This window comes from Podarcis pityusensis (assembly GCF_964106645.2).
Source record: "Podarcis pityusensis genome assembly, chromosome: 6".
Lineage (NCBI taxonomy): Eukaryota > Metazoa > Chordata > Lepidosauria > Squamata > Lacertidae > Podarcis > Podarcis pityusensis.
The window spans coordinates 6,308,081-6,322,281 of NC_138030.1; the positions used below are offsets into that span (position 1 = coordinate 6,308,081).

The 14,201-nt window shown below is 47.9% G+C and overlaps 1 protein-coding gene across 1 annotated transcript in view; it reads right to left on the reverse strand.

Annotated features, from left to right (window-relative positions):
• The window catches only part of RGS19 (regulator of G protein signaling 19), a 60,927-nt gene extending 49,520 nt beyond the window's left edge, over positions 1 to 11,407 (reverse strand). Inside the window, exon 1 of the mRNA XM_081011628.1 lies at positions 11,180 to 11,407. The gene's annotated coding sequence lies outside the window, so the exon portion shown is untranslated. The remainder of the gene's footprint in view (positions 1 to 11,179) is intronic.
• Between the last annotated feature and the right edge of the window lie 2,794 nt (positions 11,408 to 14,201).

A 14,201-nucleotide genomic window follows, 5' to 3' on the forward strand; every position in this document is an offset into this window, starting at 1 on the left:
AGTTGGTAGAGCATGAGACTCTTAACCTCAGGGTTGGTTGTGGGTTCGAGTCCCATGCTGGGCAAAAGATTCCTGCATTGCAATGGGTTGGACTAGATGACTCTCATGGTCTCTTTCCAATTCTAGGATTCTGTAAGCACAGAAACTGCTTTCGGAAAAACAAAGAATTTAATTTTACCTTCCGAAAATGTCAGGCAATGCTTAATAACCGAAGAAAATAAAAACAAAAGCAATATATAATTTAACTGCAAGTACTTGGCAAACATTTCTAATGATTTCTATGCCACTTTGCACACATTTTACCGTATTTACGCGAATCTGATGCACCAGCAAATCTAAGGCGCACCTCAATTTTCAAAACCAATTTTTTTTTTTGCTGGTGAATGTAAATGCACAATCAAATCTAATGGCGCACCCGGATTTTTGTGACGTAATTTGGCCCAAAAAAGGTGCACGTTACATTTGAGTGAATGCGTTACTTACCAAGCAAAACTAAATTATGTTAACTTAACCAAAGTATATTTTGAATTCCAAGGTCATGTCACAACTTTTTAGCACACCTCGTTCTTGGAAATTGGAACATTCAACACGTCCTAATTTCTCAGCTTTCTCCATCACTCCACACCTTCCTAAGGTACTGATTCAATAGCACAGCACACATTTCCTCTTTCGCTCTCACAACTGTGGTGCTTTGTGTACACAGTGCCGCACTTTGGCTCCCCACGTTTTCCACATGCACAATCGTGAAAATTGCCTCGCTGACCGCTTCTGTTTTGACCAGGGCTCTTTGCTTCCAACAGCTGCCAGCGAAACGCCCCAGAGGAAAAAAAGGGAGACTGAGAAACCACACAACCAGCCTTGCCCCCAAATTTTGTGCCATTCAGCGAGACACAACCCCTGTGCATGGAATTTCCACTTTGGCTATCAAGGAAGAGACAAGATTTCAAGATTGCAGTCTTGCCTGTTCCCATTTTGTGAACGCATGCCTTCGGACTTCTCCTAGTTATGCGCCTGAAAATGCCTTGGGAACACAAGTAAGGAAAAGCAGCAGAAAGAGTTGAGAGTGGGACAGCAAATCCCTTTCAAGTCTCTGGTTACAACCTCTTTTTTATTATTATTATTATATTTTTTGAGACTGCCCAGAGGCCGAAAAGTTGACCAGACAAGAGGAGGCTCTCTCCTAATATTTGGCGGATCACTTTCACAGGCAGACAAAACCATCCAAGAGAGACAAATATTTCCTTATATCCTTTGCAAGCACTCTAAGATAGATGTGTGTGTGTGTGTGTGTGTGTGTGTGTGTATGCGCAGTGGTACCTCGGGCTACAGGCGCTTCAGGTTACATACGCTTCAGGTTACAGACTCTGCTAACCCAGAAATAGTGCTTCAGGTTAAGAACTTTGCTTCAGGATGAGAACAGAAATCGTGCTCTGGCGGCGCGGCGGCAGCAGGAGGCCCCATTAGCTAAAGTGGTGCTTCAGGTTAAGAACAGTTTCAGGTTAAGAATGGACCTCCAGAACGAATTAAGTACTTAACCTGAGGTACCACTGTATGTGTGTGTGTGTGTGTTTGTGTGTGTGTATATATATATATATATATATATATATATATATATATATCTGAGAAAAATTATAAGATCATAAAATACAGAACAAATGACAAACTATCAAATTAATTCTCCAAAAACGCTTGACAAAACAAATAATTTTTCAGCAGACGACAAACAACCAGAATTGTAGGTGCCTGTCTGATTTTAATAGGAACACTACATAATAATAATAATAATAATAATAATATATTTATACCCCACCCATCTGGTTGGGTTTCCCCAGCCACTCTGGGCGGCTCCCAACAGAATATTAAAAACATGATAAAACATCAAACATTAAAAACTCCCCTAGACAGGGTTGCCTTCAGATGTCTTCTAAAAGTCAGATAGTTGTTTATTTCCTTGACATCTGAAGGGCACCACTACCGAGAAGGACCTCGGCCTGGTTCCCTGTAACCTTACTTCTCGCAATGAGGGAACTGCCAGAAGGCCCTCGGCGCTGGACCTCAAGTTACTATGCTAAAAGCCTCACGTCACAAAGAAATTATATGAAAGTGAATTAACTGTGGAACAACCAGGAAGGCTTCTTCAGGTGATCAGACAGGTGTATATGGAACAGGATGGAGCTTGTTACAAACATCACGGCAGTGAGACAGTGTGGCAAAGTGGTTAGAGTGTCAAACTGGGACCTGGGTTCAAATTCCCACTTGGCCACGAAGCTCAACATGTGACTTCGGTTTAGTTGCTGCCTCTCAGCCTAACCTACCTCACAGGATCTTTGTGGAAATTAAATGAGGAGAGGGAGAACCGCGTGTGCTCCTTGGAGGGGGAAAAAGTGGAATATAAAAGCAATAAATATAAAAGAAACACCGTGGTGCATCTGCAGCAGCCCAGCAAGACACCTTCCTCTGCTCCAGCTGCAACGAAACATGTCTCTCCCCTATCAGTCTCTACAGCCACAGCAGGCGCTGCAACTCCCCAACGGCTGGACTTCACCCCTGACGGCACGCTCTTCCACTGTCTCTCCCAAGACAGACAGATGCCAAACAGACAAATACAGTGGTACCTCGGTTTTTGAACAGCTTAGTTCACGAACAACTTGGAACCCGAACGCTGCAAAACGGGAAGTAGGTATTCCGGTTTTCAAACTTTTTTTGGGACACTGAACGTGCTCTCTTTTGAGTCCCCCTGTGTTTCCTGTTGCACTGCTAATTTGCATCGTTCCCCCCATTGTAATTCAAGCCTTCCTGTTCCGATTGCAGTGTTCTAAGCTGATATTTGGAGCTTATATTTGGTGCTTTCGTTTTTGCTATTTATTTTGCGTTTTTTGTTTTGAGGCTTTTTCAGTTAATTTGTTTTTGTTACTGTGTGGATCCCAGTTCAGCTACTGGCTGATTGATTGATTGATTGATTGACTGCAGAAATGGATAAAAGCCCCCCCCCCATCCAAACAATGACTATCATCAGTGCAGGTAAGAATTTTTAAAAATTTTATCCTCCACAATACTGTTTTATTTATTTTATAGTACAGTGCATTGATTATTGCTTTCATTTTATGGATCAATGGTCTCATTAGATAGTATAATCCATGTTAAATTGCCGTTTTAGGGGTTGTTTTTTAAAGTGTGGAACCGATTAATCCGTTCTGCATTACTTTTTCAAAGCATGGCTTGGTTTTGGAACGCTTTGGTTTTGGAACGGATTAAGTATGAGAACCAAGGTACCACTGTAAAGTAAATTTTTCAAGCACAAGGGGAACTCCAGACCTATGCCTTCTGGCCAGCAGAGTTCAAGGAACCCTAGGTGTCTGAAAACAAGGAGATCTGGTCTGTTTTGGTGTGTGCGGATACGGTACTGAGTCTGGAGGGGAAATGAAGAGTAGCCAAACATCAGAATCTGCCAGCGGCCTCTTTAAACAACCTGACGTCTGCCAAGGTCTCTTGGAAGGCTCTGCAGAGCTGCTTAAGGAAAACTGTTTCCTTCCCAGACAGGTTGACGGTTCCCTAGAGGAGACCCACCTTCACCCCCAATCGTACAACATCTACAGGCTGCAGCGACCCTGACAGGAGCCACTGTGGCACGTTTTGGGGAATGTGCTTCTTCCCATCGCCGTATGCACCGAAAAATGCTTTCCAGTATTTCTGCAAGGTTTCAGCTAGTCGTCCTTATCTAGCAGGAGCCAATTCACCTCTTCCACCTAGAAGTCTGTGAGCCCAGGAAACTGGAGGGAGGGGGAAAGCAGATTCCACCCCATCCCCCAGGCCTTTCTCCCTCAATTTTCCCAACTAAGGGGGGGGGGGGAATAGGAAAATTTGGGTGAGCACTGGCAGGGGCAGAATGGTTACGTTTACGTTCTTTGAATGAATGAAATTCTTTTTGATGCATTACTTTATTTTAATATTGTGTTGGAAGCTGCCCAGAGTGGCTGAGGAAACCCAGCCAGATAGGCGGGGTATAAATAATAAATTATTATTATTATTATTAAGGCAATGCTTTACTTAAGTGTAGTATGAAGATTCAACCGCCAATGTGTTTTGTGCTTTATAGACACATTTGCAGATTTGGAAGGGAATCTTTTGCCCAGGGCGGGGATCGAACCCATGTCCTTGAGTTTAAGAGTCTCTTGCTCTACAGACTGAGCTATCCTGGGTTTTCCTTTTGTACTTTTCCTTTTTTATTTTTTATAAGATATTTATTAAGATTTTTTGAAATATTACAGTGAAAATGAAAAACAAAACAAAACAAAATAAAAACAGTTAAAAACACACATATTTTCTATTACTTATTTTCTTTTAGCTTGTTTCCCGGACCTCCTCGTACCTCCCTTTTTTGTATTCCACTTCAATTTATTGGTTCAGCAAATCCTTACCATTAGATTTTAACCCATTTATAACCTTTTTTTCATATTCTCTTAGAACATTACAGCTGGAAACCGCTTAATTACTATCCAACATCATTCTATCATTCATTAATTTTACAATATTTCTGTAAATAGTCTTTAAATTTCTTCCAATCTTCTTCCACCAACTCTTCTCCCTGGTCTCGGGTTCTGCCAGTCATTTCTGCCAATTCCATATTGTCCATCATCTTCATCTGCCATTCTTCCAAAGTGGGTAGATCTTGTGTCTTCCAATACTTTGCAATGAGTATTCTTGCTGCTGTTGTAGCATACATAAAAAAAGTTCTGTCCTTCTTTGGCACTAATTGGCCGACAATGCCCAGAAGAAAGGCCTCTGGTTTCTTCAAGAAGGTATATTTAAATACCTTTTTCAGTTCATCCTTTTGTACTTTTCCTTTTGTACTTTTATGTTGTGAACTGCCCAGTGATCTTTGGACGGAGGGGGTAAACAAATTAAATTAATGATGATTATGATATTGATGAAAGCAGCAATGTTTCTGAATACCAGTTGCATTAACCACTGTGCTGCATTCCTTTGTGTAGCTCACATAAAGGCTGCACCCCTACATCTTACTGAACCCCTACACTGGCTTCATGTCCCCTTATCCTTAATTCTAATTCTAAAAATTTTATTTATACCCCGTCCTCCCCGGCCAGAGCCGGGCTCAGGGCGGCTAACACCGGTAAAATTACAATAAAAACTTAATAGGGGAAAAAAAATTAAAATACAGGTTAAAATGCAATTTAAAATGCAACCTCATTTTAAAAGTAGCCCATAGATCAAAACCATAAGGGGAGGGAAACACAAGGGTCAGACTGAGTCCAAACCAAAGGCCAGGCGGAACAGCTCTGTCTTGCAGGCCCTGCGGAAAGATGTCAAGTCCTGCAGGGCCCTAGTCTCTTGTGACAGAGCGTTCCACCAAGTCGGGGCCAGTACTGAAAAGGCCCTGGCCCTAGTTGAGACCAATCTAACCACCTTGCGACCTGGGACCTCCAAGGTGTTGTCATTTGTGGACCTTAAGGCCCTCCGCGGGGCATACCAGGAGAGGTGGTCCCATAGGTACGTGGGTCCTAGGCCTCGTCCTCAGTTTCTCTCTCCATCCTTACATCCCAAGAGCCACTCTTCCTATAAAGCTTTTGGCACAGCCCCTTAGTCCTCACTAGGGACGTCATGTTGGAGAATTCAAACAGAAATGGAAACGGGGTGCAATCTGCCATAGCCGGCATACCCGTCCCATGTCCAGAGCAGAAATCCACCTGGCCAATACGATCAGGATTTGCTGTTGTGCCAGTTGCTTTCAGTCAGCAAACAGTCACGTTCGCCTCCCACCTGCTTTTGCAAATGAATGGGGTGGAATAACGTAACTTATCCGAATTACGCACTTTTGCCACAGCAAACAAAATGAGACAAAAAGTGTTGTTTATGGAAGAAGGCGAACCGCAGCAGAATGGAAACAGTGCTGCGTGTGACGAGTACAGGGCAGAATGAAAAATGTTCCACCTCTGCATTACAGAAACGAACCCTTGGTACGTGTAAATGAACAGGATACCTATCTTTCCCATTCACCTTTCTCTCCTTTGCCCCCCTTCCCTTTAGGCTCCCCAAAGCGGGGTCTTCAATTGTAGGCTCTCTAGGGCAGGGACCTGCCTTTTAAACAATCCTGCACCGAAACAACTTTTCTATCAAAAGAAAAGAAGGGAATCCTCTCTCTCTCAAAAACAAAATTAGCTCATCGCTCAAAACAATGCAGGACGCGGGTGGCGCTGTGGTCTAAACCACTGAGCCTCTTGGGCTTGCCGATCAGAAGGTTGGCGGTTCGAATCCCTGTGACGGGGTGAGCTCCCATTGCTCGGTCCCTGCTCCTGCCAACCTAGCAGTTCGAAAGCACGTCAAAGTGCAAGTAGATAATTAGGTACCGCTCTGGCGGGAAGGTAAATGGCATTTCTGTGCGCTGCTCTGGTTTCGCCAGAAGCGGCTGTCATGCTGGCCACATGACCCAGAAGCTGTCTGCGGACAAACGCCGGGCCCCTCGGCCTGTAAATTGAGAGGAGCACCGCAACTCCAGAGTTGTTTGCGACTGGCCTTAACTGTCAGGGGTCCTTTACCTTTACCAAAATAAAGCATCATACTGTTGACTCATGTTCAGCTTGTGGTCCACCAAGACCCCTAGATCCTTTTCACATGTACTACCAGCAAGCCAGGTGTCCCCCATCTTATATTTGTGCAGCTGGTTCTTCCTGCCTAAGTGCAGAACCTGACATTTGTCCCCGTTGAAATTCATTTTGTTAGCTGGGGAAAGACTCCTGCTGCAATCCTGTAAAGCCTTGCCAGCCAGTGGAGTGTGGACCATACTTAGCTAAACAGGTCAGCATCAAGCATCTCCCCATAATCGATTTATTTTTATTTATTTCGTAACACTGATTGACTACTTGATTGCAAAAAACAAAACAAAACCTCAAAGCAGTTTGCGAAAGAAGTTAAAACAAATAAAATCACTAATAAGAAGAACCGGCAACAATACATTTAAGACTTTTGACACGTTGAAATAACAGTAAACTAAAAACAGATTAAAACTCGCAACAACTTTCTAAATTCCCCGAGAGGCTTGCGCACACAAAAATGTTTGTAGCAGCAGCCGAGAAAAGTACAGTGAAGGCGCCCACCTTGGTATCAACAGGCAGGGAGTTCCAAAGTTCTGCCACGCAAAAAAGACTGAATTCATGCGAATGCAAAATAGCACACACCCCTCCCAGGTGTTTTGGAGTGCAAATGGCTAATGCTACTGGGAGCTGTAGTACAAAATATTTGGGTGCTGCCACGTTGAGGAAGATAGTCTGGAGAATGAGAGACCCGCAGGAGCCAATCTGAGAGGGTGGGCTAGATGGGTATTTGTTTCTCAAGGGGTCTTGCCATGCCCTCTGGGGTTCCCTTCCACATTTGGGTGCTGGGCATGCACAGAGACATCTGCATGTCGCTCAGGTCCCCTGCTGGGGGGCAGACACCACCTGCCCGCCCCCACCTGGCTGGCAAATTGTGCTGCCGCCTTCTACTTCATTGGCACTAGCTGAGAGCAGCTTAGGCTCCAAGCAGCGAGTGTGGGAGTCCTTTTTCTAAATTTGTGGTTTTATAAATGATCTTTTAATTGACTCTCGCATCTTTCCCATTTTGACGTTTCTTCGTTTTGCAAAACCACAGCTGCGTGTCGCCCGTGCCAGGAAAGCAAAACAAACGGAGGGAGCCACCGCCGTTGTTTTTGCAATCTTAATGGTCCCCCAATCCAGATCTAAAGGTACAGCCACTGGGCTTAAGATATCCCCAAAGTGCGCTGGACGAGACAAATCGCAATTCACACAGGCGCTTGGAGGTTCACGCTGCACCCATTTCCACCAATTCCTCCTGAATTCAACAAAAAAAAGTTACAGAAAAACAGAAGGACGCCTTAGGCAGAGACCACTGGTCTGCCTGACCTCTCTGACTGGCAGAAAAAGATGCTTCCTCGTCTTTAACCGGAGATATTTGTTGTTAATTGCATTTGCATCTCACGTTTTCCTGCCAAGGAGTTCATGGTGGCAAACATGCTTCTATCCCTACTCATTTAATCCCTACAACAGGCCTGCGAGGTAGGTCAGGCTGAGAGGCAGCGACTTCAGCATTTCAAAATTTGTCAGGCGCATTTTGCACTCGGGACGCGGGTGGCGCTGTGCGTTAAACCACAGAGCCTAGGACTTGCCAATCAGAAGGTCGGCGGTTCGAATCCCTGCAACGGGGTGAGCTCCCGTTGCTCGGTCCCTGCTCCTGCCAACCTAGCAGTTTGAAAGCACATCAAAGTGCAAGTAGATAAATAGGTACCGCTCTGGCGGGAAGGTAAATGGCATTTCCGTGTGCTGCTCTGGTTCGCCAGAAGTGGCTTAGTCATGCTGGCCACATGACCCGGAAGCTGTACGCCGGCTCCCTCGGCCAGTAAAGCGAGATGAGCGCCGCAACCCCAGAGTCGGCCACGACTGGACCTAATGGTCAGGGGTCCCCTTTACCTTATCGGCCACCTGTGACTAAGTGAAGATGCCCGGGTGCTAAGAATGGTGCCTGACATCTCCACCATCTGGAGGTACGTGCCCGGGCGTCTTCGAACCGTGACTGTTTTCACACACTAACAACACACCCTGTAGAATTCCACCCGTTATATTTTATCTGCACAATCAGAACGAATTCCAGGAACCCAAAACTCACATTGAAACCTACAACTTTTTGAGCAGCCCAGCCCCAAAATGGCAACAAGGCGTTCTGTTTGGGCGACTAGAACCCTGGTTTAAGGAGCCATTTGGCGCTTAAGCTTATATATCTGAGTTTCTAACGAGGAGTGACCGGCTCCCAAGGTCACCCAGTGAGTTTCGTGACCAAGTGGGGATTCGAACCCTGGCCTCCCAGGACCTAGTCCGACACTCTAACCACTACCCCACACTGCCTCTCAGAGAGGAGGCGGTATTGACAAAGATTGAACATTCTGCAGGAAACTCAGGGTTCTGCCAGGAGGACAGCATAACTGAACCAGGACCCGGGTTCAAATCCTGACGCAGTCACAAAGCTCTATGGGTAACCTTGGGTCAGCCACTGCTTCTCATCCTTAACTACCTCACAGGATTGAATGAGGAAAGGGAGGTCTATGTCAGATAAAAAAGCAATAAAATGAATAGAAATATCCAAGCCAGGCTTCAGATCCCTCCCTAGCCTTGAGTTCTTTCGCACCCTTTGCTTCTCCTTTTTTTTTTCCCTTTCCAAAATCTGCAACGCGGGAGCTAGGGATGACCTCCATCACAGGGCTGTCATGAGATCGAATCCCAGCACGGCCAAAATTACGTATATCGCCACGGTACTTTCAGCAGGCAGCCGTTAAAAAACAAACAAAACACGTCCCTTGTAACTGAAGCAGATCTCTCTGGCTCCTTCTGTCCAGTGGCCCGTCTATTCTGACTGGCAGCTGTCCATCACCAAGGAATATCTCCTGCCCCCATTTCTCGGGATGCCTCCGCCACGGATTCAGCGGGGATTTCTGCATGCAGAGAGAGCATGGATGCCGGAGAAGAGCCACCACTAAACTGGGCTTTCGGAGGTAATGCGGTGGGGGTGCCAGGCAAAACGCTGCTTTTCCTTAGGCGAGGCCGGGTCTCCTCTCCGCTGGGAAGCCCCGGAATTAAAACACAGGGAAATCCCACACCCGAATACCCTCCCCCATGTTCTATTTCCTTGCTGTAGAAAAGGGGGAGATCTCTGCTGCGGGCTGTCTCTCCCGGTGCAAAAGAAAGGGGTTCCCTTGCTCCGGCAGAGGATACCAGCTCTATAGGGTGGGGCTGAAAAGGGGGGGAGAGGAATTGGAGAGAGGGAAAGAGAGGATATTTGCAGGGAGAAAGAGGAGGAGGAGGGGAAACCCCCACCGCAGACTCTGGAATGGGAAAGCCCCTGCGCCTCCCTTCCCTCCACCGTCCGGGGGGGGGCGAGGATGCAGCAGAGCGGGCGGGGTGGGGGAACACTCTTGCAATGCAGACAGGCATGCATGCAAGCTAGGAAGGGACTGCAGCCCAGCCGGGCTGCTGGGAGCGCCCTCTTGAAGGAGCTTTCCAACGCAACCCTGATTTTTTTTAATGCATATATATATATATATATATATACACACATAATATATATAAATGCATATATATATATATATATATATATATATGCGCGCACACACACACACATATATGCATGCATTAATTTATATTTGCTCCGAGCAACTCGTGCAAGGGCTGACGGGCATCACTCGCCACGCGACACGCCCGGCAAATCCCCGGGTCACGGAGGAGGAAGCCGGAGGGCGCGCGCCAGCCTCCTGCCCTGGCTGCTCCTTCCAAAAGGGAAGCCCCCACCCCACCCCGGAGCTGGCAACCGAATGCGTTGCAAGCGATGCAAACTCCCATTCCGGATCCCCTTCCGAGCAAAAGCCACGCATAGAGAAGGCTCCCTCGCTCGCTCTCTCTCTCTCAAATCGTATGCAAACCACCGCACATGGCTTTCATTTTAAAAGCAAAGGGCCATAGGGCGGGTGTTTTTTTTTTTTTAAATGTAATGTGCCCCCCCCACCCCAGCGGACGGGGTGTGAGGAGAGAGACCCTCGCTCAATTGGCAAAACGGGACGCGGCCACCCCCCCCCCCACTCCAAATCCGCAAGCTTTGCCTGCCTCCCTCCCAAGTCCAGAAATTTGCAGGCACGAAGCAGCTGGGGTGTCTGTGTGTGTGTTGGCTTATTTCTTTCCCTCCACCCCCACCCTGGCTGCCCATCTCCTCCCAGTCCATTGCAACTGGATCTCTCTGCCCCCCCCCCCCGTGGCACACTTGATGCATTTATGAAGACGGGAGGGAGAAAGAGGCTCTCTCGCTTCCCCGCGCGGCAGTTTCAGGAAAGCCGTTTTTCGTCTCTCTTTTTTTTGCAACGCGATGCAAAGACAGGAAGAGGACCGGGGAGGGGCGGAGGGGCTTTTCCTCTCTCTCTCTTTTGCAAGGTCTGCTCCGATCTCGCTCTTTCCCTCCCCTCCTCCAAGGAAACACCCCCCTCCTCTGCCCCCCACCCCCGGCCCGATCGCTTCCCTTTTGCACCCGCGCCGAGGACCAGGGAGAGTGGATGCTGGTCTGTCTTTCCGTAGATAAGAGAATATATATTTTTTGCAAAAAAAAAAAAAGGAGAGTGGAGGTTACTCACGTTCTGTGCATCCGAGGCCCCTGCAGCCTCCCCCCGCCGGCTGGAACACATCCGTGCCTTCCTGCCTTTTGCCTTCCAACCCCCCCGGGCCGCTTCTTCCTCGCCTCTTATTTTAAAGCTCCAGAATCGACACCCTTTGAGGAAAGGGAGGGGGGGAGGGAAGGAGGCTAAGAGAGAATTGGAAAGCAAGCTTTGAAGAAGAAAAAAAAATACTGGCTGGCAGGGTCTCCACTGCGCACGCGTCCCCCAGCCCCAGCGATTGACTTCCTAAAGCAACTGCTGTTTTGCACTTCCTCGCGTCAAGAGCGAACCAACCAGCCCCCTTCCCGCTCCTCTCTCTCTCGCTCTCTCTCGCTCTCTCTCTCTCCACCTCCTTCTTCCCGGGACCGGGCAGTAGGGATTGCCAGCCCACCCCCCGTTCATTGTACACGCATGCATGCGCGCATGCACACCTTTTCCCGGGTGCATGCATGCGTTGCAAAACCCCAGCGCCTGCTGCTGCACCGTGCAAAGGAACCGCTCAAGCAGCAGGGAGAGAAAGAGGCTTGCAAATGGGAGAAAGAAAATCGAACCTGCTCGCCATCTGCATTGCATCCGCCGACGGCGCAAGTTGCAGAGCGGAGTAGTATTTTGGGGGGTGGGTGGGGGTGTTTTTAGGGGCTCCGCGCGTGAGAAAGTTCAGGCTGCGCTCCGTTTTGCGCGCTTCTTCGCCGGATCGAAGGCTTCGCCACGCGCTTTTCTTTGAACCGCTTTGATTATTGTTAGCGTTATTTTTGCTGGAGTTTAATCTGGGCTAGGATTCGGATTCAGGGCAGAGCGCAGCGGAAAGGAATGGGCAGGTGTGGAGTGCCAGGAGTGCCTCTGGGCACGTGCAAAGCGCCCTTCCTTCGCCGTTTGGATAGCTAGCGCGAAAGCGGGTGGTAGCCATCCTGACGCTCCCGGTGGGTCAGGTCCGAAGGGGGAACTCGAAGAGGTGGCTTCCCAGGCCTCTCACCTGCCGCCCAGGTGAGCGGATGCGGGAGTCACTGCGTATCTGCTACTGCTTCTTCGAGGAAATGCTGGAGAGCGCCGTTATTGCATTGATAGCTCACCCTTTCCTCCAAGGAGCAAATGTGACTTGCAGGATTTTTAACACATTAATCTCACAACAGCCCTGTGAGGTAGGCAAGGCTGAGAAACAAGTGACTGGCCGAAGGGCTATTTCTGCCCCAATGAGGGGGCGGCAACATGCAAAATCATAAAATAACAGGCTACCATAACTTCTCTATTAAAAGCACACTCAAGGATTTTCAGGGGTTCACATTAGCACATTTATTGTGGCGCTTTGGGCCACCACTACAATGGCAAAGCGAGGATGTGAACTGATCTCCCAGGTCCATTACAACCATAGTTCAAATCTCATTGCAGCCGCAAGCTGCTAAGGAGCCTTAAGGCAGGGCACTGTTCAACACAAACACACACAGCCTCAACCACTTGCAGGAAGGGGTTAATTATACTGGCCTGCCTTACAGGGCTGGTGTGTCAGGATTAAGGTGACCAGGTATGTTTTGGGCTTTGAACATTTGCAATTGGCTATATGTGCTAAGACTTATTTATTAACCAGCTTCATTGTCAGCTGCACCAGAGGTCCGGCTCCATAGACCCTGCAGTGTCTATGGCAGTGTGGTTTAGTGGTTACAGCGCCGGACTAGGACTGTAGTCCTAGAATGCACCCCCAGTTGTGACGCTCAGTGGATGACCTTTAGCCTGAGACCCATCTCTCAGGGTTATTGCGGCAATAAAAATGGAAAGGTGCGATATAAAGGTAATAAATAAAGACATTTTTTAAAAAAAATTGTGGCACCATTTCCCAAGGCCCCCTTATAGCACAGGTGATTGCTAACACACACACCCACACCTCCCAAGGATTATAATTGCTGCTGCTCTGAATTCATAATCATTGCTTTTGTGTCATAATAATAGTAAGCGATTTCCGGTATCTGCACGTGTGCAAACGCGGTTTTTGGCACCGTTTGGCATGTCACTGCACTGCGTACGGGGGACTTGCCGAGCAAGCCGCTCAGTTTGGGGGCGGCTCGTGGGCTGGTGAAACAGTCTTCATGGGCCGCATCCTGCCTGTGGGCCCCACGTTGCCAGCCCCTGGCTTAGGACATGAAAAAAAATACATAGCTGCAACATAACAAAAGTAGTCATAAACAACGAATAACACATTAAAAAAAAAATACACAGCCAATTTGAAGATTTTCCACATAAATCAAAATAGGATCTCAAATATAGGTACAAAAAAGCTGCCCGTTTCTGAGCCAGCTGCAGTTTCCAAAACGTCAGCTCTTGTTAAAACAGACCTGGACTGTAACAGGGTTTGAAGACTTAAAACCGTTTACATCACTGGAGCCGCTTGCTCTAGAGAAGTCACATGATCCTGCAGTAAAAGCAGGGGTCAGCAACCTAGGGCCCTTGGGCCTAAAGCGGCCCATGGGGGTCGTTTAACCGGCCCATGGACCCCCACTGCCCACTCGGTTGGCTCTCATGCGCCGCACTAAACTGGCGCAGACCAGAGTGGGGACCGCCTTCCCCAATGCTGCCCGGCTTTCCATTGGCTGCAGGAAGCTCCTGCAATCAATGGGAAGCTGCGAATGCCTCCCCCGCGCCGGAAATAGCGTTTGCACATGCATGCGTACGCACTCAGGCCCACTGCTGCGTCTGCGGGACCGTGAACCGGCCCGAGCCACAAAACTTTGCCGACCCCTGAGTAAAAGGTCTGGAAAACGAGGGCTGCTTGCAAAAAGATTGCTAGGAACTTTAAAGCACTAGAGTTCGTTCATATGCCTGCCCTCCACTTGGATAGCATTAGTGGGAGTTTGTTATGAATAAGAGGGGAAATTTATTCACATAATAACATTGGAAGTGTCCTTTCTGCTGGATTGGAACAAAGGCCTATCTAGTCTCACTGTGGCCAGTCAGCTTTCTCAAAGGGAATCCCACAAGCAGGTAAAGGTAAAGGGACCCCCGACCATTAGGT